Raw genomic sequence first — 24,359 nt, forward strand, 5'->3', positions numbered from 1 at the left:
TTTATTTATTTATTGACAGGCAGAGTGGACAGTGAGAGAGAGAGACAGAGAGAAAGGTCTTCCTCTGCCGTTGGTTCACTCTCCAATGGCCGCCGCGGCCGGCGCGCTGCGGCCGGCGCACCGCGCTGATCCGATGGCAGGAGCCAGGTACTTCTCCTGGTCTCCCATGGGGTGCAGGGCCCAAGCACCTGGGCCATCCTCCACTGCACTCCCTGGCCACAGCAGAGAGCTGGCCTGGAAGAGGGGCAACCGGGACAGAATCCGGCGCCCCGACCGGGACTAGAACCCGGTGTGCCGGCGCCGCTAGGCGGAGGATTAGCCTAGTGAGCCGTGGCGCCGGCCTAACTATGACACTTTAAAATACTGTCTAATGAGTCAATGTTTCATGTGTACCTGAAAATAACATGTATTTACATTTCTGCAAATAGAATTCTATAAATGTTGATTAGGATGAGCTTATTGATAATGATTTTTTTAAAGATTTAATTTATTTATTTGAAAGGAACAGTTACAGAGAGAGGTAGAGAGAGAAAAGAGAGGTCTTCCATCTGCTGCCTCATTCCTCATAGGGCTGGAAGTGCTGGAGCTGAGCCGATCCGAAGCCAGGAGCCAGAAGCTTCTTCTGGGTCTCCCACATGGGTGCAAGGGCCCAAGGATTTGGGCCATCTGCTGCTGCTTTCCCAGGCACATTAACAGGGAGCTGGATCAGAAGTGGAACAGCTGGGACTTGAACCAGAGCGTATATGGAATGCCAGTGCTGCAAGTTAGGCTTTAACTGCTGCCCCACAGCGCCAGCCATAACAATGATTTTTGAAATGCATGTTTTGTGCTCTTTTTTTCTAATTTCAACAGTTACAAAAATTATGTGAGAATCTCCAACTATGATTGGAGATTTATCAGTTTATTTTCTCAGCTACATTTTAATTCAAATATTTTGAACTTACAGTATTATAGTGCTATAGCTCATTGATATATTCACTATTTATCTTCATAGAATGGTATGCTTTATCTTGAGTTACTTTTTCCCTAGATATTAAGGGCACAGGAGTGGCGGTGGGGGCATCCGTCCCAGGTGAGGATTGCAGGAGTGATGGAGGGCAGATCCACCCCAGGTGAGGGGTGCAGGAGTGATGGAGGGGAGATCCTCCCTGGGTGAGGGGTGCAGGAGTGACAGAGGGGCATCTGCCCCAGGTGAGCAGTGCAGGAGGGACAGAGGGCAGATCTGCCCCAGGTGTGCAGTGCAGGAGGGACAGAGGGGGCATCCGCCCCAAGTGAGAGGTGCAGGTGAGATGGAGGGCAGATCTGCCCCAGGTGAGTGGTGCAGGAGGGACAGAGGGCAGATCTGCCCCAGGTGAGCAGTGCAGGAGGGACAGAGGGGGCATCCACCCCAAGTGAGAGGTGCAGGTGAGATGGAGGGCAGATCCGCCCCAGGTGTGGGGTGCAGGTGTGATTGAGGGGGCGTCCGGCCCAGGTGAGGGTTGCAGGAGTGACAGGGTATCTGGCCCAGGTGAGGGGTACAGGAGTGTCAGAGGGGGCATCTGCCCCGGGTGAGGGGTGCAGGAGTGAGGGAGGGCAGATCCACCCCAGGTGAGGGGTGCAGGTGTGATGGAGGGGGCATCTGCCCCAGGTGAGGGGTGCAGGAGTGATGGAGGGGGCATCTGCCCCAGATGAGGGGTGCAGGAGTAATGGAGAGGACATCCACCCCAGGTGAGGTGTGCAGGAGTGATGGAGGGGGCATCTGCCCCGGGTGAGGGGTGCAGGAGTGAGGGAGGGGACATCCACCCCAGGTGAGGTGTGCAGGAGTGATGGAGGGGGCATCTGCCCCGGATGAGGGGTGCAGGAATGAGGGAGGGGACATCCACCCCAGGTGAGGGGGTGCAGGTGTAAGAGGGAAGATCTGCCACAGGTTCCCCGGCTCAGCGCTGTCCTGCGGGGAGCCCACGCGATCCCGGGCACTGAACGGCTTCCTGTGCAGTATGGGGCTTGGGCGGGATCTCATGGTGTAAAACTCAGGGCCGTTTTCCCCGCGGGCTCAAGGGCTTGGACTCCTGGCCCTCCCAGGCCGCGCTCCCATGCTTGCGCAGACGCCTAACTTTTGCCAGACTCAACTGCACCTGGGTGAGAGCACCTGGGTAGTGGGGTCCCAGTGTCATCACTAGCAGGGGTATGGCAGGAATGTGTGCATCTGAACGCACACCCTGGCGCCACCCCACCCCAGCCCTGCTCCGGTTCCTAGCAACGCCTGGCCGCCCCCAGGGTCACGTGCCCGCCCCCGGCCTCCGCAGCCTGCGGCCGCCTGCCTGTCGCCCGCATACGTGTGTGTGCACGCGTGTGCAGAGCGCCTGTATTCTCCCCACACACACCGTGTGTGCCCCGTCCCCGGGGCACCGCCCTGTGTATGCGGGCCCAGCATGTGGGCCCGGCCGGTCTTACAGGGGCCCTAGCCTGCCTGCGGCAGGCATGGCGTTCAGTGGATGGCTTACAGCGGGGACATGGTGGCTGTGCTGTTCGCGCTGCTGGGGCTCCCACAGCTGCACGCCAGGGGCACCTCTGTGGCAGGTGGGCACCGCTCAGGGACTGTGGATGAGGCTACGAACCAGGGGAGGGGGCTACGAGCTGCCGCCACCGCGCTGGGGGCCCCGGGCCTGGGCTCGCATCAGGAGGGTGGTCAGCCTGCAGGGCAGGGCCCTGGGTCTTGGAGGTCCCGCGGGTGGGGCCGCCGTCCCCCTCCAAGATGCACGCAGCCAGGGCTGACCCCCACTTGGGACCCCGCTTGTGGCCCTCGGCTGCAGATCACGGCTGCTGCCTGGGCAGGCTGGGCCCCGGGATTATCATTCTTGCGGGGATTTGACCCCGCGTTTGCGGGGTCTGCGGGGGCATGCGGGCTCTCTCCTCTGCCTTTTGGGGGTGGGTCTCCCAAGGTCACCGCGAGGTCACCCAGGCCACTACAGGGAGCCCCGCCTGGAGCCCCAGGGCCCAGCTTAGAGCTCCCGGGCTGCTGCTGACCCACTTTGGTGGCTTCCTCTTCCAGGTCCCCAGCCTCGACCGAGTGTGGGGAACACGGGGCACCCCCAGGCAGTGCCGGGTTCCTTGCGGGGCCCCAGCGGAGCGTGCTCTGGCCCTGCCTGGCTTAGTCGACTGTACCTCAGGCTCAGGAGGTGTGCAGAGCAGCGGCGTGCATGGGCGTGCGGTTCGTGGTGGGTTGTTGCTTCCAACTTGGCTCCCGGGCGCCTTATATGGGTGTTTGGGTCTTGCCCTTGCAAGCTTCTGTTTCCTGTGTGGGTCCTGGCCACGCTGGGTTGGCCACTTCCTGCTCCCTCCCGGGTCGGGGCCTGGCCAGCTTCGGTTCTCCAGATGCACAGCCGTGGTCCCCCGCGGGGGTTAGCCCAGGAGGGCCGCACTCTGGCCCGCCCCAAGCAAACCCTTAATCTCTGGCCTCTGGGGGAGCCTTGGCTTGGGGTGGGGCGGCAGAGGCAAGGACCCCAGCGGGTGGGACGCTCTGGAGCTGCAATCCCGCCTTAGGGTGGGCTTGTATATAGAGGCCGTGCCTGGCCCCCTGCCCTCCTGGTCGCTCTAATGAAGGTGACTCGAACCTGGGTTGCAGATCACATGGGCGGAGTTGAGCTGTGGCTTTTCTGAGTCTGTGGTCCAGGGTCAGACCCTGGTGGCTGGATGTGGCGTGGACTGGAGCGACCAGGGCCCTCACCCCAGGGATCTGGGCCACCGGTGTCCCCTTGGCGTCCAGCTGCTCTCGTCTGAGGCCATGTCTGTCCCTTGAGGAGTGCCAGGTGGTGCAGACCTGTGGAGGGGCAGCCTGGTTCTCCACAAGGTGTCCACATGGGTCCTTGGACACTGGGGCTGGGGCAGCTACAGCCAGGCTAGTACGGCCTCTCCTGGCACCGGTGGGTGGCTGGCGTGTTGGGGGACACCTCCGGCTTCACTTCTGGCCTGACTCAGCTCTGCCCGGGGCTGTGGGGTTTGCAGCTAGGAAGGGACCCTTTGCTCGGGGCCACCAGAATTCCTGGGCTGCTCCTGCGACCTCCAGGTGGGCGAAAGAGGCAGGTGCCTGGTCCCTAGGGAGCTGCACTCTGCACAGGAGCCCTAGAGCTTCAGGACCCTGCCCCCAGGGGAGGGTGTTTATGGACAGGAGCCCCTGCCTGACCCTGTCTGCCTTGGCCGTGTCCAGGATACTCTGTTGTGTTCAAAGAAAGGGGGCGGCACCGTGGCTTACTTGGTTGACCCTCCGCCTGCGGCGCCGGCATCCTATGTGGGCACTGGGTTCTAGTCCTGGTTGCTCCTCTTCCAGTCCAGCTCTCTGCTGTGGCCCTGGAAGGCAGTAGAGGATAGCCCAGTTGCTTGGGCCCTGTACCCGCATAGGAGACCAGGAGGAAGCACCTGGCTCCTGGGTCAGATCGGCGCAGCGCCAGCTGTAGCAGCGATTTGGGGGGTGAACCAGCGGAAGGAAGACCCCTTCTCTGTGTGTGTGTGTCTCTCTCTTTCTGTCTGTCTCTCTCTCTCTCTCTCTGTGTCTCTCTCTCTCTTTCATTGTCTGTCAAAAAAAAAAAAAAAAAAAAAGCTGGGGTCCAGCCACTGATGATGGCCTGATTGCCTGGGCCAAATAGAAAGCTGCAGGTGGCCAGAGGTGAGGGCCCTGCACCCCTCATTGTTCTCACAGCTGCCTTGGGTCGCAGACCCAGCACCCATCCTGTGACCTTAGGTGAGGGCCCTGCACCCCTCACTGTCCCCACAGATGCCTTGTTTGCAGAGCCCAGTGCCCGTCTTATGACCTTAGGGGGTCAACCCTAGCTGGACATGCATGTGCTCCCCCTGCTTGCCTTCTGCAGGGGTGGCCTGCTCCTGTTCTGTGGGGGCCTCACACTCTCGCCCTCTCCCCATAGCTGGCTTTGTGAGGCCTCCACTGTCGTAGGAGGGGTGGGCGGTGGCCAGCGTGTAGCTGCATTGTGAGGCCATGGGCCACCTGGTCCCTGAGATCCAGTGGTGATTTGAAGGGAATGGCCCCGGAGGACGGCAGCTCCCAGCTCTGGGATGGCGCCCAGCAGGGCCGCGTGCACATCCATGCTGCCTACCGAGAGCACACGGCCAGCACGATGTCCATTGCCCAGCTCAGCGCCGAGGCACCTGTGAGTGCCAGGCCAGAAACGACCCTGACCGCAACCACTTGACCCAGCCGCCCAGGCTCAAGTGGGTCCGTGCCCAGGCCGGCCTGGCAGTTCTGGGATGAGAGTGGCAGAACCCTGCCTCAGTGTCCCTCTTGTGCCATCAGCTCCCACCTAGTAGAGCCCAGGCCCTCTCCTGCCCGGTTCCGTCCCTCCCACCCTGCCCAAGCAGTCTCTGGCCATCACCCGTGTCCTGTCCACCCAACCGTCCATCGCCCTGACCCATTCCATCCGTGCTCCCTCCCTCCGTGGGTGCCTGTTTGGCCTTGTCCTTATTGGTGGGGCTGGGTCTGCTCCCTGGGTCAGCCCAGGCTCAAGGTTCTCTGGACCTCCCATGGGAGCATGCTCAGCTGACCGTGAAACCACTGTGTTGGAGCCTGGGGTAGAGCCTGTGCTGGGCGGGTGCGGTGGGTGTGGATGCGCTGTGGGGTTCCTGAGGGGCAGCCCCTCCCGACAAAGGGGGTTCCTGGAGGGCTGGGGCCTGGGGAGCGGCAGCCAGGCTGCATGCATGCTCCTAGCCGGAGCTCCAGGTTTGTGCTGGCACCGACCCCCACGAGCTGATGCCGGGCCACACCCCCGTGCACGAGGGCCCCTCAGAAGGCACCCTCTGAACCAGGCCTTGGGGTGGCGGGGGTGGGCTGTGGGGAGCCAACCCTCCTCTCCTGCCCCTTGCTGACCTCTCGTGTGGCCTTCCAGCGGGCACTGGCACGACTTCCATGCAGAGTGGGGAGTCCTGGGTGTGGCTCACCTGTACCTTCAACAACAGAGCCACGGCCGTCACCAGGCACCGCTGGCTGAAACGGGGGCAAGCTGCTGAAGGAGGACAACCTGCAGGACCTGAGCACCAAGTTGAGTGAGTGCCGGCTGTGCCGGGGTGGGGGACCGGGTCTGCTCAGGGCTGCGGGCCAGCAGGCCAGCATCTCAGCCCTGATCCTGCTCCCAGGGGGCCCAGGACCTGGACCTCTGTCACACACACAAGGTGCGACAAGGCCTCAGGACTCTGCTAAGGCCAGGCCCTATCCAGAGTACCTGCTGGCCCCTGTCCTGCATGGCATGTTCAGTCGGTGGTCAGTGACAGGGCAGCACCCACCTTGCTGTGTGTCCTGCCTCTGTGGCTCCAGGCTCAGGTGTTTAACCTGCATCTGCAGCCTAAGTGGATGGGGCAGGTGTTCTCATTGGTGGCCCGGCTGGGGGCACAGGTTGTGGTGTCAAGAACCTGGTGACCTCTGGGCCTTTGCTGTGGGCATGGCAGGCCCTTGAGCTGGCTGTGTCCACCTCTCCTGGTGCCCAGATGCACCTCAGGGCTCTGGCAGCTGGCCTACCCGGCACATCCCCATGGTGGACATACAGAGCCCACCTCGGCTGGAGCATACCTCTGCTGGGTGGGCCATGGCACTACCAATCCCGCCACCGAGAGCCTGCAGGGAGACAGCTGCCCTGTGGCCAGCACAGAGTCCCCAGGGTGTGGGGCAGTCCGGCAGGGCATGGGATGGCACGCCAGCCCACACACCCTCTGCACCCGGCCGGCATCTGCAAGTGCAGGGACCTCTTGAACTTCTACCCTTGGAAACATACCCCAGCAGGTAACACCTTGGTGGCCCAGCAGGACCACAGGTGGTCAGGGGGGCAGGCTCCAACCTGCTGAGTGGCAGACCCCTCACTGCCCCTTCCTCACCCATTCTGTGGGAGCCAGGGGAGGGGGCCAAGATCACTGGGGTCCCTGGCTTCAGCCCCAGAGGCTGGGAAGAGGGGGAGACCCAGGGGCTGAGCCCTCTGGCCTTGGCACCCCGTCAAGGTCCTCGCTGGGCTCCAGCGCACTGTTGCGGGGGTAGGGGGGTCTCCAGAGCCCGTGATAACCACGACCACCACCCTCTTCGTGCTGGACTCTTCCTCGGTTCCCCACTGTGCAGGTCCTGGGGAGGGGGAGACCCACGGGTCCCCCAGTGGCCTGCCCTCCCCGCATGCCTCAGGAGTCTGTGCCCAGAGCGCGCCTGATGGCCGCGACGAACGCACTTTTGTGGCGGAAATCTGCAGGCCGAGCCTTAACCTTGGGCTTGTCCTTCGCTTGGCGGTGCGGGCCTCAATTTCCCCTTGGTTGCTTCCGCGGGCCCAGGGCTGCGTAACCTTGGGCGTCTGACCCCGCAGCCTCAGTTTCTTCCGCCAGAGCGCGGCGCGCGGGCAAGGGGTGCAGGCAGAGGCGGGGCGGCCGCCCCCAACCTCGGCCCCGCCTAGGAGACTCCGCGCCCCTCCCTCAGGCTCGGGCCGGCAGTGGCGGCGGCTGCTCCGCTCCACACTGCCCAGTGCCGCCTCGCTATGGACGCGCGCGGGGGCGGCGGGCTGCCAGGGAGTCCGGGCGAGACCCCTACACCGCCTCCGCCGCAGCCCGAGCCCAAGGCCCCCCAGGGCAGCGCACGAGGGCGGCTCACGCGCCGGGCTCTGTAGCAGCGACAGCTGGTGCAGCGGCCTGGGCACCCCCGGCGCCGCTAGCGCGGCCAAGGGCAGCCCGAACAGCGAATGCGGGCGCGGCGAGCTGCAGTACAGCCCTGCGGGGCCCGAGGGCCCGGCGCACGGCCCCAAGGTGGTGTTCTCCTGCAGCGGGGCGACCGCGGGCCAGCGGAGGAGGCGGGCAGCGAGGAGGCAGGCGGGGCGGGGAACCGCGTGGCAGCCAGGTCAGCTTCATGCAGCGCCAACTGGGCGCGCTCCTGCGGCCTGGTGTCAACAAATTCTCGCTGCGCAAGTTCAGCAGCCAGAAGCTGGTGGAGTGCGAACAAGAGCGCATCAAGTTCGCAGGGCCTGGATCATCCACAAGCCTGGCGACTTAAGCTAGCGCGAGCGGGGGGGGGGGGGGGGGGCGCCCCCTCTCCCCGCGCCCTGTCGCAGGACGCGGCGGCAGAGCCCGGGGCTGCGCGCTGAGGAGGAGTGGAAGGCGACCGGGCCTTTGAGGAGGAGGAAGGAAGGGCTGTGGGGATGGGGTTAAGTGGGCCCCCCCCCCCCCCGAGCCTGAGAGGGGGCGGGGCTCAGTGTCTGGCATGAAGACCCGCGGGAGCTGTGCGGGGTGAAGGTGGGCATGTAGCCGCCGACGTGAGAACGGTTCGTGCGCGCCCAGGCGCCGGGCAGGGTCCAGAGCCGGGCCGCTGTGAGTGGACTCCTCTCTCCCCGGGCGCCGGAGCGGAGCGAGATGAACATAAGCTGTGCCTCGGGCGCGGGGCTCCGGGACGCGGGCCCAGTGGTGCTGGAGTCATGCACCGGCTGTGTCCGGGCTGCGTGCGGGGTGAGTGGGGCGCCTCTGGGGCCCTCCTTGCCTGCGCTCAGGGAGCGCGCGACAAAGCACCGCCGACAGCGCCCAGGCCCGCCGCGCCCTCTGCCCTGGCAGTCCTCGCCCAAGCCTGGGCCCACCGATCCCGGATTCTCCTGCTCCCGGAGGCCCCCTACCCAGGCCTGCGGAGCAGGGTCTGTGGGAACTTCTGGTTCCCGACTCCTCCCCACCCTCAGTGCTTGAGAACTGCAGACTCTGGGGTCCAGGGCCATGGAACAAAGTCCGGTTCCCAGCGGTACAGTCAGACCCCGCCAGCAGCCTGAACTTGCCAACCCCTGTCTAGCTCAGGAAAGCTCAGATGGGTCGGCTCAGTGGTCCCGTGTTTGACGCAGGACGGTCAGGAGCCATGGGCTTCCTGCTCTTGGCCCAGGCCCAGTGCCATCTGGTCACAGGGCTGCATCTCCCCTCCAGCCCAGTTGCCTCCAGCATGACCGCCCCACCCCCAGCAGGACGCCTATGGGCGGGGAGTGGGTACAGGGCTGAGGCTGGGCACTGAGTCAGTCATCCCTTCCTTGGGCAGTAAGAGGTCTTGGACTTTCTGGTGCTGGGGGCAGCTGTCCCCAGGGTGGGTGGGAGATGCTGTGAGCGGCGAGGGCTCTTCCAAGTGCTGTGACCAAGTGAGGGGCCAGCCAGACAGATGAATCGTCCCTGGGGGCTGAGGGGGGGGCAACATGAGACCCAGTGGCCACATTATTTTATTATTTTTTTAAGATTAACCAATTAATTAATTTGAAAGGCAGCGTTACAGAGATAGAGGTCTTCCATCTGCTGGTTCACTTCCTAGTTGGCAAAAGCTGGGGCTGGATCAGGTTGAAGACAAGAGCTTCTTCCAGGTCTCCATGTGGATGCAGGGACCCAAGCACTTGGGCTACCCTCCACTGCTTTCCCAGGCCATAGCAGGGAGCTGTATCAGAAGTGGAGCAGCTGCGACTCAAACCAGTGCTCATGTGGGACGCTGGCTCTGATTAGCCACATTTTAAAAAGGGACCTAAAAGTTTCCCAGCAAAGTCGCTGAGGCCTCAGGCCCTGCTGTGGTCACCATGTGCCCCCAGACTCTGGGATCCCAGAGAGACAGAGCCACACTGCGGGCGCCCGGCTTAATTCAGAACATTGACTTCTGCCGTGGTGTGGTAGGTGCACGGCAGGGCAGGGGCCCTCTCCAGGCCTGTGGGGAATGGGACAGACCCAGGGACAGGCAGTGGACAGCATGAGTGCCAGGGGCTGCTGGACCCGAGTGGGACCAAAGCAAACACTGAAGTTCATTCTCCTATGGACTTGGACAAGTACCTGTGTGTGCTCATGCATGTGTCTGTGTCTCATGTGTCCCTCTGTGTCTGTGTGTCCGTCTGTGTGGGGTGCTGGCCAGGGTCCTCTCCATGTCCCCTTCACGTTGTTCTTTCTTCCTCACGGGGCCCATCCCAGGCCGGTGCTGTCCCCTCCTCGAGCGTGAAGTTTGCTTCCTGCCCCCGATTCCTCTTCAATAAACCGGCCTGAGCCCACTTAGGACCCTTGAGGACCCCTGCTTGCCAAGCTGGGGATGCTGTTGTTCTGGTTCCAGGGGCAGGAGGTCCCGGGCAGAGTTGGGCAGGTGGAAAGAGGGGTCCCAGGCAGAGGACACTTGAGAGGGAGGGAGCTTGGGCTAGATGGTATGGTGGCAGCTGCGCTGACTCTCAGGGCCTCCTTCTGGGTAGGGGAAGGTCCTGGCCCCAGCTCTGCCCACCCTGCAGCTCTGCGTGGGCCTCTTCCAGTCCACAGCACATGTGTGCCATGCTGCTGAAAGACAGGGGGCAGGGGCCACATCCTCCAGTCCCCCTCGGTGGCTGCTGGGTGGCCATGTCAGGTGTCAGTCACCAGCGTCTCCTAGGGAGCGTGGGAGGAGGGATCAGGGTGGCTGGGGGCTCTCCTCCCCTGTTTCTTCCCCAACTCCCTGCTCGGGAAACTTGCCCTACTGTGATCTAGGGGTCCCTGCTCAGCTTCCTGCTGCCCAGCCTCTGACCCTCACCCCACATCCAGCCATCCCAGGGCACCTGAGCCACAGCCCTGCGCCCCCCCACCCCTGCCTGTGGTGCCCCAGGATGGTCTCATTGCTGCTGCTGCCCCAGGCTTCTCTGGCCAGTGAGTGTCCCTGGCAGGGGAGGTGGCATCTCTGTCTCTTAATCTGTGACACCTGCTGTGCAGCCCCAGCTCAGACCCTAATCCCTCTAATCCCTCCAGGATTTACTCCCTGATTCCTGGCTGCCTCCAGCTCCACTCCAACCTCACACCCCACGGGGAGGACCTGGTCTCCATGCTGGGGTCTCAGCAGGAGCTGAGGACCCCTGGGGCTGAGCAACAGAGCTGCGAGCTGACCCCTCACGGCCTGATGCGCCTCAGTTTCCCCTCCGTCACCCAAGCTGGTGTCTGATCAGCCAGCTGCCATGGGGCCAGATGACCTTTGGGGTCAGGGAGCTCCCAAGGCCAGAAGGTGACCCAGAGGCCTGAGCAGGAAAGTGGCTGGTCTAGGCTACACAGTGGGGGTTGAAGTGAGGGCTGGGTCTTCCCAACATCGCAGGTGCTTCCCCATGGCCCTGTCTCTGGGACCAGAAGCCTCTGCCCCCACCCCCGCAGTGCCCAGGTCACTGGTGGGCAGTGGCCAGCCCGGGCCAGCCTGAGTTGGGCCCTGGCCAGCCTCTGGCTCTCGCAGACAGAGCTGCTGTGCATGCCTGGGTATAAATTGCTTTTCAATGATTTTGTCTTTCTTTTGGGTGATTTCCTCAGGATCCGACCCTGAGGTAGTTGCCAGGCACCACTTGGGCTGTGCTGGGGAGGGGCGGGGCCTGTGGGAGCTCCTGCCCAGGACAACATCCGGGCCTTCCTCTGCCTGCATTGAGCTAGGGCGGTGGGTTCAGGCCCAGCCCTGCTCATGGATGCCTGCTCAGCCATGGGACGGCTGCCCTGGGCGGCCTCTGCCCCACCCCCAAGCTCCCATGAAGCTCCTCAGCCTCCCCATCAGTGCTACCATGAAGCCCCTGACCCTCTTCCCCCAACCCCAAATCCTGTGTGGAGCCCCTGACCCTCTCCATCCCCCCCGTAGAGTCCCTGACACCCCCCCCCCGGTGCTCCCAGAGAGTCCCTGACCCCCCCCAGCAGTGCTCCCGGAGAGTCCCTGATCCCCCCACCAGTGCTCTCGGAGAGTCCCTGACTCCTACCACCAGTGCTCCCAGAGAGTCCCTGATCCCCACCACCAGTGCTCCCGGAGAGTCCCTGACCCCCCCACCAGTGCTCCCGGAGAGTCCCTGATCCCCCCATCAGTACTCCCGGAGAGTCCCTGACCCCCCCACCAGGGCTCTGGGAGAGTCCCTGAGCCCCCCACCATTGCTCCTGGAGAGTCCCTGATCCCCCACCACCAGTGTTCCCATGAAGCTCCACACCCTCTGTCTCTCCCTCGGTTCTAGGCCCGCAAACCGCTGCGTGGTTTGAAAACGACTCGGTTGCCAACTTAGTCTGCTTTACTTAAAAACTATTTTACCGAAACGGAGAGGCAGACAGGTGTTCCCCAGAGGCTGGGACCTGCAGAGAGGGAGGATGCGGGCATCCCAGGCTCTTTGCAACCGGACAAGCAGCTTGGGGCAGGGCATGGAAGGCAGGGCCGGTGGGAGTGGGCCCTGGAAGTAGGTGGGGCCACTGGGGCGGGCTTTGGAGGGGTGGGGCTGGGGTGGGGCCTAACCTGAGTCTGTGTCCCTGGCTTCCTGGCTTTCGGGCCCAGTGGGGGAAGCCAGACCGGCTCGACTTGGACCTCAGACGCTGGGAGCCTTCTGCCCTCCTGGGTGCCCGGTGGGCGTCTTTTTATGTGGGAAAGACTGACACTGCACACTGGCCCAAGGCCGTGGGGCTGTAACTACACCGAGACAGGCTGGGCAGGTGGGGGCGGTTGCGATGGAGGCGAGGGTCCCTCGGTGCCGGACGGCGGGGAGTTTGCAGGGGGCCAGGCGGCCAGGCCAGCAGGCTGCAGCGGGGGAGTGGGGGCCCGGCACAGAGGGCTGGCAGCCTGGCCGGTGCTGGGCCGAGATGGCTCTCTGGAGACGTCTCCCTGTGCAGGGGAAGCCTTGCACGCAGGGGCTCCCGCGGGCCCAGGTGTGCTGGCCTTCGAGGGCAGGTGTTCAGCGTACGGCCCCCCAGCAAGAGGCGTGTGAGAGGAGCAGCCTGGGCCGCAGGTGGAGCTCAGACCCATGGTGCTCCTCCTCTTGCGGCCCTGTCTCCTTGCTGTTTGGAAGCGGGTAGCTTCTTTCTTTTTAATTTCTCAGGCTTTGTTTTTTAAAAAGTTTTACCTATTTTCACTTTACTTGAAAGGCAGAGAAAGGGAGACCACCTCATCCCTTGGTTCACTCCTGAAATGCCCCCAACAGCCAGCCCCGTCCCACATGCCCACCCCGTGGATTTTTTTAAAAAAGATTTATTTATTTGAAAGAGTTACACACAGAGAGAAGGAGAGGCAGAGTGAGAGAGAGAGAGAGGTCTTCCATCCACTGGTTCACTCCCCAGTTGACCACAATGGCCAGAGCTGTCTCAATCCAAAGCCAGGAACCTGAAGCTTCTTCAAGGTCTCCCATGTGGGTGCCGGGACCCAAAGACTTGGGCCATCTTCTACTACTATCCCAGGCCATAGCAGAGAGCTGGATCAGAAGTGGAGCAGCCAGGATTTGAACCGGTGCCCAAATGGGATGCTGGCACTGCAGGCGGCGGTGGCTTTACCCGCTAAGCCACAGCACCAGCCCCTTCATGGCCTGTCTTGATTACTCGGGGCCCCAGTGGGAAGGACGTGGTCAGGATGTGGTGAGGCCCCAGAGCAGCAGGATGGTAGACATGGGGGCTGTGACGCAGCCGTGGGTTCCTTGACCTGGGCAGGACACTCGTGTGAACAGAACCTGGCCTGTGAACCTGTGCAGAAACTGAAAACCCAAAGCTGTGGAAGCGGAGCCCCAGGAGTTTAGGCAGATGATGCTGGGGGGGGGGCAGCACCCGGGAGGGGCTGGCAGGCCGCCAGGCACCCACTCTCCCCATGCTTACTGTCCACTGTATTGTTGGCAGACACCGGGGACCCTGGGGTTGAACCCTGAACCCCAAGCCACCAGCCGGAGGGAAGCTTCTCCCAGCCAGGCAGCCTGTCAGGTGCTGTCCCTTGTGAACACGTCCCTGGTACGCAGGCTCCTGTCCTGGCCCCGTGCCCAGTGCTCCAGGATGCTGTCAGCAGAGTGACCGCCCCGGCTCTGGGAGGACACTTGGTGTCCCCCCTGGGGGGTTGATGGTGTTTTCCCCATCGCCGACAGACCTGTGCTCGTCCCTGCCAGGTGCTTTCTCCCAGCCTGCCATCTGCCCGGGGAGGCGGGGCCTCTTCTGCCCCCAGGTGGAGTCCTGGGGTTGACCTTGGGCTGTCGGGATACTGCCCATCGTTCCTGTCCCTGCGGCTGCCGGAGCCAATGCCAGACCTTGCCAAGTCCCATGGGCCTCAGCCTCTCACCTCTCTCCACACCCTGGACAGGCACCTCGGCCCTGACTCCAGACGGGCTGGGTCCATCTGCACCAGCGCCTTCTGAGCCAGTGCCCAGGGCCCTCCCCACCCCTACTCCTGGGGGCAGCTGTCCTTCAGGCCTTGTGATATTCTGTGTGCAGAGTGCCCTTGGCCTTGGTGAGGTCCAGAGGTGGTTAGCGCTGGGGGGGAGGGTTGCAGCCCCCACCCTTGATGTTGTCCTGGGGTGGTCAGCACCGGCAGGGGAGCAGAGGCACCGCCTTGGTGAGGTCCAGACGTGGTCAGCACTGCGGGGGCGGAGGACTCCCCATCCTTGGTTGTCCAGGCACGCAGGCCCGGGCCTTCCTCCGCAGGTTCTACGGGACTTCACCATGCTGCTGCTCATGGTGGGCAACCTGATCAACATCCCTAGGGCATCACCTTCTTCAGGAGGAGACCACTGCCCCCTGGATTGTCTTCAGCGTGGTCTCTGACACCTTCTTCCTCCTGGACCACGGGCATCGGTGGAGGACAACACGGAGATCATCCTGGACCCTGAAAAGATCAAGTGCAGGTACCTGCACATGTGGTTCTTGATGGTCTTCGTGTCCTCCATCCCCGTGGACTACATCTTCCTCATCGTGGAGAAGGGCATCGACTTTGAGGTCTGCAAGATGGCGTGCGCCCTGCACATCATGAGCTTCACCAAGATCCTCAGCCTGCTACACCTGCTGTGGCTGTCACGGCTACATCCACCAGTGTGGGGAAGAGGGGCGGGGCGGGGCCTCGGGGCGTGGCCTTGCAGCACCAGTGGGAGGAGGGGCTGGGCGGGGCCTCTTGGTGGTGGGGCGTGTACTCAAACCAGTGGAAAGAGGTTTGCGGCGGGGTCTGTGCAGCACCAGTGGGAGGTGTGGGGAGGGGCCTCAGGGGTGGAGCCTCGTGAAGGCGGGGCCTATGCACGCACTAGTGGGAGGTGGGGGCGGGGCCTGTGCACACACCAGTGGGAGGAGGTGAGGGTGGGGCTCTGATCGGGCAGGGGTATGAGGGGCACACTGGCAGGGGTGGAAGGAGGCAGTGGTGGCCCCAGCTGCAGAGGCAGGCTTCTGGCTGTAGGGATGGAGCCATGAGGGCCTCCAGCCAGGGTCTTGAACTCGATGGGGACCAGGGTGAGGCAGGGCCAGGGTGTTGGGGAAGCTGGGGTTAGAAGGGGGACCAGGGACAGTCCCCTCGTCCTGTAGTCCCGCCTCCAGCCCTGGACCCAAAGGGACCCCACTCCCACCATGCCTCGCAGGGCTGGGAGTCCAGGGCACCAGGATGGCCTGGGAGGTGGTGGGGCAGGACCACATGTGAGGCCTGCGGTGCCCCGGCACCTCTCGTCCAGCTCCTGCTTCGGGATGATTGCTTCCCCGGGGCTGACCCCAATGAGGTGCTAAGGATCTCTGAGAGCAGCCGCGGCCTGAACCTCCAGTGCTGTGGGAGATGGCTCGGCGGGGGGCGGGCTGGGGCGGGGCGGCGTAGCGCCCCCTGGCAGCCCGCGTCCGCGCCCCCGGGCCGCCATGCCAACCCTTCAGATCCCGTCTACAAGGCGCTGTCCACACCTAGCGTGCTGCCCGTCATCAGTGCCCACAGCCCCTCAGTGAGCAGCGAGTACTACATGCACCTGTAGGAGCGCGGCTCCCACCCGGAGCCCTTCTTCCCCAATGATTGGGACCCTCTGGACCAAGGCGTGCCTGCCCCGCATGCCCCTCAGGCCCCTCCCGTGGTCCCCCAGCTAGTGGCCTTCCCCTTCTTCCGGTGCCTCGGCCCTTCCCGGCCCAGTCCTCTGCATCAGGCAGCTTCCTGCTGAGCAGCTGAGTTCCCAGGGGCTGGGGCGCGGGGAAGACGTTGGCGGGAGACTTTGCCGAAGTGCTGGGGGAGTGAGGAGGAGGAGGGCAGCTCTCCCGCGAGGACAACAGCACCCTTGGCGGGAAGCCCCAGCCGCGAGGGCCCCTGCCGTGTTCCTGTGCAGCCACAAGGGGGCCTCCTGCTCCTGCCTGCCGCTGGAGCCTCATTAAGTTGTGGGCGGTTGGCCATTGGCAGTTGGAGGGGACACCCTGCAGTTGGCTGTCCCCACCCCGTACCGAGGACGACTCCTCCCTGGGGGCAGAACAGGGCTCCCTGGCCAACCTCCCCCAGCCTCGAGGGCCCGTGCTGTGCCCCCTGTGCAGCCGCAAGGGGGCCTGCTCCTGCCAGCCGCTGGAGCCTCATTAAGTTGTGGGCGGTTGACGGTTGGCAGTTGGAGGGGGCACCATGCAGTTGGCTGTCCCCACCCCGCACCGAGGACGACTCCTCCCTGTGGGCAGAACAGGGCTCCCTGGCCAACCTCCCCCAGCCCCCCTGTGTTTCTGGACCTGCTCATGAAAGCAGCAGCCCCCAGTACCCCGAGCGGGGGCCACCTCCCACTCCTCAGCCACCCCCCCCCCGCCGCCACCGCTACCACCTTCCCAGGCACCCGCGGACCTGGCTGCGTCCCCCGAACCCCCCACCCCATGGCCAATCCCAGCTCAGGCCCGTTCTCTCGGGTTCCCAAGCCAGGGGACAGAGGCTACGAGACCAAGACCCTTTTCTCCCCCTGAGGGGAGTCTTCCTAGGTGAGGGGCGGCCGAGGAGGAGGAAGGGGCCCCTCTGCCATGGGCTCCCCCGAGCCACCCGACCCAGGAGCGCCCCGGCCGCCCGCAGACCCGGGTCCCTTCCTGTTCCTGGGGTCCCAGGAGAAGCTGACCTTCGTAGTCCAAGTGAGCACAGAGCAGCTGCTGATGTCCCTGCGGAAGGACTTGACAAGGAACTTGCTAGGGGACAAGGGGCGGACACCCCGGGAGGCAGGACCCAGGAAGGCCGGGAGAGGCCCCGGGAACAGAGAGAAAGCCCCGGGGCCTGAACATGGACCTGCCAGCCCTGGGCAGCGGGAAGAGAGCCCCAAGCCTGAGGCTTCCCGTGAACGGGGCGACAGCGCTGGAGAGCGGGGCACAGAGAGTCCCCGATGAGGGGAAGGAGGCGGCAGCGAATGGGGGCCCAGGGTCCCTCTAGAGAGCAGAGAAAGCACTGGAGAATAGGGAGCTGACGGCCCCAAGGAGGGAGGAGAAAGCGTCAGAGAATGGGGGCCTGAGACTGCCCAGGAGCGAAGAAGCCACCAGAGACTAGGGCGCGGGGAGCCCCAGGACCTGGCAGAAGATGGAGAATAGGGACCAGATTCAGAGCACTCGCCGGGGAGAGCCCCCACAGCAGGCATGGCGGCTTCACCCCAGAGCAGCGCGGGGACGGCCCTGGCCCTCTTGGCCCAGCCACCAGGAATGGGATGCTGAAGCCGGGACCTAGAGAAGAGCCCACGAGACTGGGGGGAGGGAGCGCCGAGAGCTCCCGGGGCCGGGAGGCTGGACCTCGAGAGTGGGGGCCGGGCCGCTGTGGGCACGGGGACGATGTGGACGCAAAGGTCAGATGAGTAGAGAGCAGGAGGCCTCCGCAGCGGCAGCAGCTGCGGTCCCCAGAAGCACAGCTGAGGAGGCCGGAGCCAGCGCCCCCTAGAGCCAGGCCAGAGGTGGTGTCAGAGGGAGAGCCCGGATCCCAGACAGCAAGGCCTGGACAGTGCACCCAGTGGAGACGGGACCCCTCCCAAGCCTCAGAGGCAGGGCCCCGGGATGCCATGGTCCGGCAGGGGGAAGCATGGATACTTGGACTTGGGACCCCCACAGCGGAACAGCCAGCAGATCAAAGGTGAGGAGGCCTTGAGGAGCTCAGGTGGTGGCCCTGGTTGGGGGAGGGGGAGCAGAGGCTGGGCAGGCCGGGCATGGCAGACCCAAAAGCCACAACTACCCTGGCTCAGTCCTGCTCTAGCTCTGCCGCCTGGGGCCCATGTTCTTCCTGTTGCATGCCTCAGTTTCTCTATCTGCCAGGACAGATGGTCAGGACAGCGCCTCCCTCCCAGGGCTGCGGTTAAAGGAGTGAGATGAACTAGAGCATGCAAAGCCCACCTGCTTCAGCCACTGCCACTCCCACATGTCAGGGGCTGCAGCTCAGCTGCCCACAGGGGCCAGACAGCATAGGGACAAGGACTGGGCCAGCTCGGCTCCAGAGAAACCGCCCAGTCCCGAGGGGCAGCTCCTTCTCAGGAAGCCCACCTCCGCTCTTTCCTCCTTTTAAGCCAGAGTGCTGTTTGTTTTCCCCATGGCTGTGGCCAACTCAGAGGCAGCACATCCTGGGCCTTGTGGGCCTCTGGGGGAAACTGTAGGGGGCTCAGGTGTCTGCCCACTGTGCCAGCCTCGAGGTGGGAGTGGAGAGTGTGCCAGGCACCGAGCTGCCAGCTGCGTCGGCCCTGGTGAGCTGGGGCACAGCAGTGCCTTCCCTGGAAAGGCAGTTGTGCTAAGGACGCAGGAGTGTTTCGCCCCTGGGGGACTGTGTCAGAGGAGACAGAGGCCCCCATCTAGAGGTGAACATGGGGGAGGTGGCCCCCAGAATCCCTGGAAGGTGATGGCGGCTCCTATCTGTCCTGGGGACGCCTGGGCTCTCCTCTCCAGGTGAGCCTGTGGCTGGAGGGTGAGAGCCAGGAAGGGGCTGGGCACAGGCCTCTGTCTCCTCTGCACCTTCACCAGGCCACAGTGGGCAACGTGGGGCCAGCTGTGTTGTCAAAAGCTGGAGCAGCTGCAGACCTGGGTGGGCAGAGGCTGGTGCTGGCCTATTTTTTCCTACTGGGTGAACTCCTATGCATCCTCCGAGACCTTACCCGCAGTTCCGTTCCCTGGGAGGCCTTCCTGATTTCTAAGGGCCGTCACCCCAACTCTTTTCTGGGGTCCCCCAAGCCCCTGTTGCTCCTCTGTGGCACCCCCAGGACCCCATCACCCTGAGGTGGCATCAGGAAAGGTGGACAGGAGGGAGGAAGCCATACACAACCCAGGGGAGGGCGTCCAGGTGTCGGGTCAAGGGCACTGAGTTGGGCACCAACAAGGTGCATCTGCCAAGGAGCAGAAGGTCAAGAGTGAGGGGACAGTGACCTGGTCTGCATCCATGCTCCCCCCCAACCTGGAATCTCATCTTGTCCCCATCTTGCCCCTACAGGCCCAAAGTTCATTTATGCACTGATGGAGGACTGAGTAGCCCTGTTCATTGGCAGTGAGGACACGGGTGGATCTGATTGGCCAGGGACACTCGGCAAGTGAGTAGGGCAGGCTTGGGGTTCGAAGCCAGGTTTCCTTCTGTGGGGACCTGAGACCAGGGGCTGCTAGGGCAGAGGAGGGGCCTACAGACTATTGGACAACCCAGCTTTGGCATCTGAGAGCTAGTGTCACACTGTGGGCACTATTCATCCATTAACTTCACAGGCACTGACTGAGCCCTCCCAGGAGTTCAGCTCCATCTCTGTCTCCCTGCCACAGTGAGAGGGTCTGGGGGCTTCAAAAGCCCCCAGCTGGTGGAGAAGCAGGGCTTGCCTTAGGAAAGCAAGTTCCTGGCAGGCATGGGTTCAGAAGTGAGAGGAATGGGGGGGTGACGCCTGTGGCCAGAGAGAGGTACAGGGCACAGAGACTGAGGGCCCCTGGACAGAGCGCTGGCTGCTGCTGGGAGCTGTGGCTAGGGAGTGGAGGCTGGGGGCTTACTGGAGCACAGCCAGGCCTGGAGGCCTGCCTCAGTCTCTGTGGTTCAAAGGGCTCACTGTATCTCTCCCCTAGCAGCCAAGCTCTTGCGGCTCTCACTGGCACTGCCACCGCTCGTGCTCACGCAGTTCCCAGGCCTGGGCTGCAGTGACCCCCATGGAAGGTCATGAATGCCAGGGCAGCTTGCGGGGAGGCCAGCGGGGCAGGGTCCTCAGGGCCAGCAGAGGACAGGGAGGATGAGGACAAGGACTAGGAGGGGGACACAGTGGCAGTGACAGTGGGTGCGGTGCAGGGCCACATGGCCCTGGGACGTTGTGGGCAGCCCTGGTGCCTGTGGTGGTGAGCAGTGCCATTGTGGACAGGGCCTGCCAATGCAGGGGCTGCTCAAGTCTCTGCGTGCAGCCAATGAGCCCGAGGACAGGGCTCTGGAGGGGAAGTGCAAGATGGTTTCCTTTCACGGGGACCTGACCTTCTGCCTCTTCCACCAGGTGGGGAACCTGGAAAGCAGGGGATTGAATTTCAAGTGAGATTATTGTACTTTTTTATCCTTTAGCGGTAAATACTGAAACATGTACAAAATAAGTGATATAGTATGTCATACTTGCTTTCAAATACTACTTTAAAAAAATTTATTTGACAGGTAGAGCTATAGACAGTGAGAGAGAGAGAGACAAAGAGATAGGTCTTCCTTCCAATGGTTCACTCCCCAAATGGCCACCATGGCTGGTGCTGTGCCGATTCAAAGCCAGGAGCCAGGTGCTTCCTCCTGGTCTCCCATGCAGGTGCAGGGGCCCAAGCACTTGGGTCATCCTCCACTGCCCTCCCGGGCCACAGCAGAGTGCTGGACTGGAAAAGGAGCAGCCGGGACTAGAAGCTGGTGCTCATATGGGATGCTGGTGCTGCAGGTGGAGGATTAACCAAGTGAGCCACGGTGCCAGCCCCTCAAATACTTCTAGGATAACAGGGATTGTCAGTTAAAACCATGGCAAAATAATGAAAGTTATTTTCTTAATAACTGATGAGAAAAAAAACAGTTTGGTAGAATAAAAAGGCAGGGCCGGTGCCGTGGCTCACTAGGCTAATCCTCTGCCTGCGGCGCCGGCACTCCAATTTCTAGTCCCGGTTGGGGCACCGGTTCTGTCCCGGTTGCTCCTCTTCCAGTCCAGCTTTCTGCTGTAGCCCAGGAAGGCAATGGAGGATGGCCCAAGTGCTTGGGCCCTGCACCCGCATGGGAGACCAGGAGGAAGCACCTGGCTCCTGGCTTCAGATCAGTGCAGTGCGCTGGCTCCTGGCTTCGGATCAGCGCAGTGCACCAGCTGTAGCAGCCATTTGGGGGGGTGAACCAAAGGAAGGAAGACCTTTCTCTGTATCTCTCTCTGTCTAACTCTGCCTGTCGAAAAAGGAGAAGGCGAAGACATAGGACTGGAATATTACAAAAAATACAAATAGTCATTAAACATGAAAAACTGTTCATGAAGCCAGTGTTCAAATTCCTCAGTAATAAAACTAATGAAAATAATTGGAGCTGTTTGATGAATACCAGTCATGTTTTATTTGATTATCCCTACTACTATCATTTTTTCATTTCTTTATATTTAAATAAAGCACATATATGTCCTTATAAAACGTGTGATGGCACACAAGCCCAATTCCATAATGAAAAAAAATTGCAGACTCCAAGATGTCTGAATGGGGAAAAGATGGCTGCTTTTGACTACAGGAAAATAGCAGAAGAAAAGCAGAGGCAGTGCATCCCCAGGGACTAGTTGCGGTGAAAACTCTACAGAAGGAAGAGGGATGCAGAGGTAGTGGGGAAGGTGCAGACCTGTAGCAATGAGTGGGGACACCTCCCATGACTCCCGCAGCCAGGGACTGGAGGAGGTGCCAGCTTCGGAAATCGCAGTGTGAAGAGACTGCGCAGCCTAGGCCATTGGTGATTTTGTATGGGGAAGAGCTTTGCAGACCACACTGAGTCTGGAATGGAGCCCTAACAGAGGGCATCTTATCCACCTAATCCAGTGAAAGAAAAGGCATTTATTTCTTCAAGCTCCTGACAAAGGTGCCTGGCGCTGGTGGGGAGAAGGTGCCCTCTTGACACCAGTAGAGGTGGTGCTTGCTTTTGTGCAGGGGATTTTGTGAGGGAAAGATTCACATTACCCACTGACTTTCACTTGAAGGGTTAAACTAGAGACCAGGCAACCACATAGGACTGTGAGGTGCCCCCTTCCTGTCCACATATCACAGGTTCCAAGACTCAAAATCCCAAGGCAGAGCACCCATGAGCAGCTGGCTCTGAGAACCTCTTTGCTCTCTCTTTGGACAGGACAGACATGCAGGTCAGCACCCCGTAGCTGTGACTGCGGGAATACTGTGACTGCATGATAGGGCACAGGGTGTATCTGGGTCTCTGGGCAAACACTGTGGCATCAGAGGCTCAGAGGTCCCTGATGGCGTAGGCTGGGTCACTGCCAAAGGTTCCTTGCTTACACTGAGTACCACACAGATCCGTTATGCAATTCATGTGCCAGCATGGATGGGTGTTGTACCCATTGTGGGATCACCCCAGTCATTGATCACCTTGGAATAGTAGAGGAGGTGAGACTGAGATTACACCAACAGGCATGATCACCATCTCCCCTGCTGACATGCCCATCTTGGGTGTCATCCTGGATTCTCACCATACCTTGAGCTCTCACCAGAGTTCACTGGCCACAACTAGCAGATGCCTCTGGTATTCACTTAAAGAACAGACACTCAACTTAGTCACAGAGACATAATTCAAGTATAAAGTCCATCAGAGGAGAAAAACAACAAGTATATTGATAAATCTGAAAATAATGCAGAAATACAAGAAGCAAGAATAAGGAAGACAATATGACTTTCCCAAAAGAACACAGCAACACTTCAAATAAAAATGTGAAGACAAAGAGATTGATGAAATGCCTGAAAAGGAATTCAGGAGAGTGATGATGTGGGAAACAAATTCATGAGTTAAAGAAATCCATACATGACAGGGAAACTTTTCCTGTAAGATTGAAGAGAAATGAAACAAATATTAGAAATGAAGAAGTCAATAAATCAAATAAACTACAATGGAAATTCTTTTTTTTTTTTTTTTTTTTTTTTTTTGGACAGGCAGAGTTAGACAGAGAGACCAAGAGAAAGGTCTTCCTTCCATTGGTTCACTCCCCAAATGGCGAATATGGCCGGCGTGCTGCACCGATCCAAAGCCAGGAGCCAGGTGCTTCCCCCAGGTCTCCCATGTGGGTGCAGGGCCCAAGCACTTAGGCCACTCTCCACTGCCTTCCTGGGCCACAGCAGAGAGCTGGACTGGAGGAGGAGCAACCTGGACAGAATCCGGCACCCCGACCAGGACTAAAACCCGGAGTGCCAGCGCCGCAGGCAGAGGATTAGCCTAGTGAGCTGTGGAGCCAGCCACAATGGAAATTCTTATCAACAGACTTGGTTAGCAGAAGAATGAATATCTGTGCTAGGGGAAAAATCTTTGGAAATGGTAAGACCAAATAAAAAATAAATTAGAAAAATTAAAAACAGCATTGGAGATTTATTGGATAATATGAAACAACCCAACAATTGAGTCTTTGTGAATATGTAGAAAGAGAGAATGGATTAGAAGGGCTATTCAGTGAAATAATAACAGAAAACTTTCCTAATTTGGAGAAAGAAAGGGAATCCAAGTATGGGATGTACATAGAACTCTTAAGAGACGTGATCAGAAAAGATCTTCACCATGACATATTGTAGTCAACTTTCTTTTTTAACTTTTATTTAATATAAATATTAATATAATATTAATATAAAATTTAATAAATATAAACTTCATTTTATATAAATTTTGAAAGTACAATTTTGGATTATAACAGCTTTTCCCCTTATAATAAGATTCCCTCATCCATTATTGGTGGGGATGTAAACTAATACAGCCACTGTCAAAGACAGTATATCTCACAAATATGAAAATAAATCTACCATATGACCCAGCCATCCCATGCCTGAGAATTTACCAAACAGAATGAAAACAGCATATGCAAGAGTTATCTGTACTCCCATGTTTACTGTAGATAAATTCAAATATCTAAGATATCAAATCAATGGATGTATCAATGTGTCAATGGATGATGGGATAAACGGTGGTATATATTTAGTATGGGCTAGTACTCAGCTATAAAAAAGAATTAAATCCTGTCTTTTGCAGCAAAATGGATAAAACTGGACACCCCTATACTTCATGAAATAAGCTAGTCCTCCAAAGACAAATACCATATGTTTTTCCTGATCTGTGATCATCAATATAGTACCAAAAATTTACATTGACATTGTAAGGTTCAATGATTGTTTAGAGCCCTTATCTCTACTGTTGAAGAATTGTTTTTTATCTTATTACAATTTTTGAAGTCTTTATTTTCTGTAGGGTTAAAATAAACTGAAAGTTGATTGAAAGAATGAATAAGAAAGGAAGGAGAGTGGAGGGTGGGTGTGTGGGTGGGGGGGAGTATGGGGTAGCTATGCTCCTAAATCTGTATATATAAACTACATAAAATGTTTTCACATTAAAAATTTTAAAAAATTTTAGAAAAATAAAAAATAGAAAAAGAAAATTGTAAATTTACACATGTTATAGTAATGAATTTTGATATTATTATCAGTTCTAGGTGACACAATTCTTGTGGAATGAGTTTATGACAATGCAGCATTATTACCAGGAAGAGAGCAATGTAAAAGTCCCTTCATGCATAGAC

General features: G+C 59.9%; 3 pseudogenes across 1 annotated transcript; all 3 read left to right on the forward strand.

Moving 5' to 3' along the window:
• Window positions 1-14,370: 14,370 nt before the first annotated feature.
• Window positions 14,371-15,006, forward strand: LOC149120376 (uncharacterized; annotated as a pseudogene).
• Window positions 15,007-15,132: 126 nt separating this feature from the next.
• Window positions 15,133-15,911, forward strand: LOC149120377 (serine/threonine-protein kinase LMTK3 pseudogene; annotated as a pseudogene).
• LOC108175470 (serine/threonine-protein kinase LMTK3 pseudogene) lies at window positions 15,908-20,331 on the forward strand (annotated as a pseudogene). Its single transcript, XR_016225727.1, has 2 exons — window positions 15,908-17,728; window positions 19,067-20,331. The product of XR_016225727.1 is annotated as a serine/threonine-protein kinase LMTK3 pseudogene (transcript).
• The last annotated feature ends 4,028 nt before the right edge of the window (window positions 20,332-24,359 follow it).

The sequence above is a fragment of the Oryctolagus cuniculus genome, chromosome 19 (genome assembly GCF_051225735.1).
Source record: "Oryctolagus cuniculus isolate XC-2025 breed Fujian yellow rabbit chromosome 19, ASM5122573v1, whole genome shotgun sequence".
Taxonomy (NCBI): domain Eukaryota; kingdom Metazoa; phylum Chordata; class Mammalia; order Lagomorpha; family Leporidae; genus Oryctolagus; species Oryctolagus cuniculus.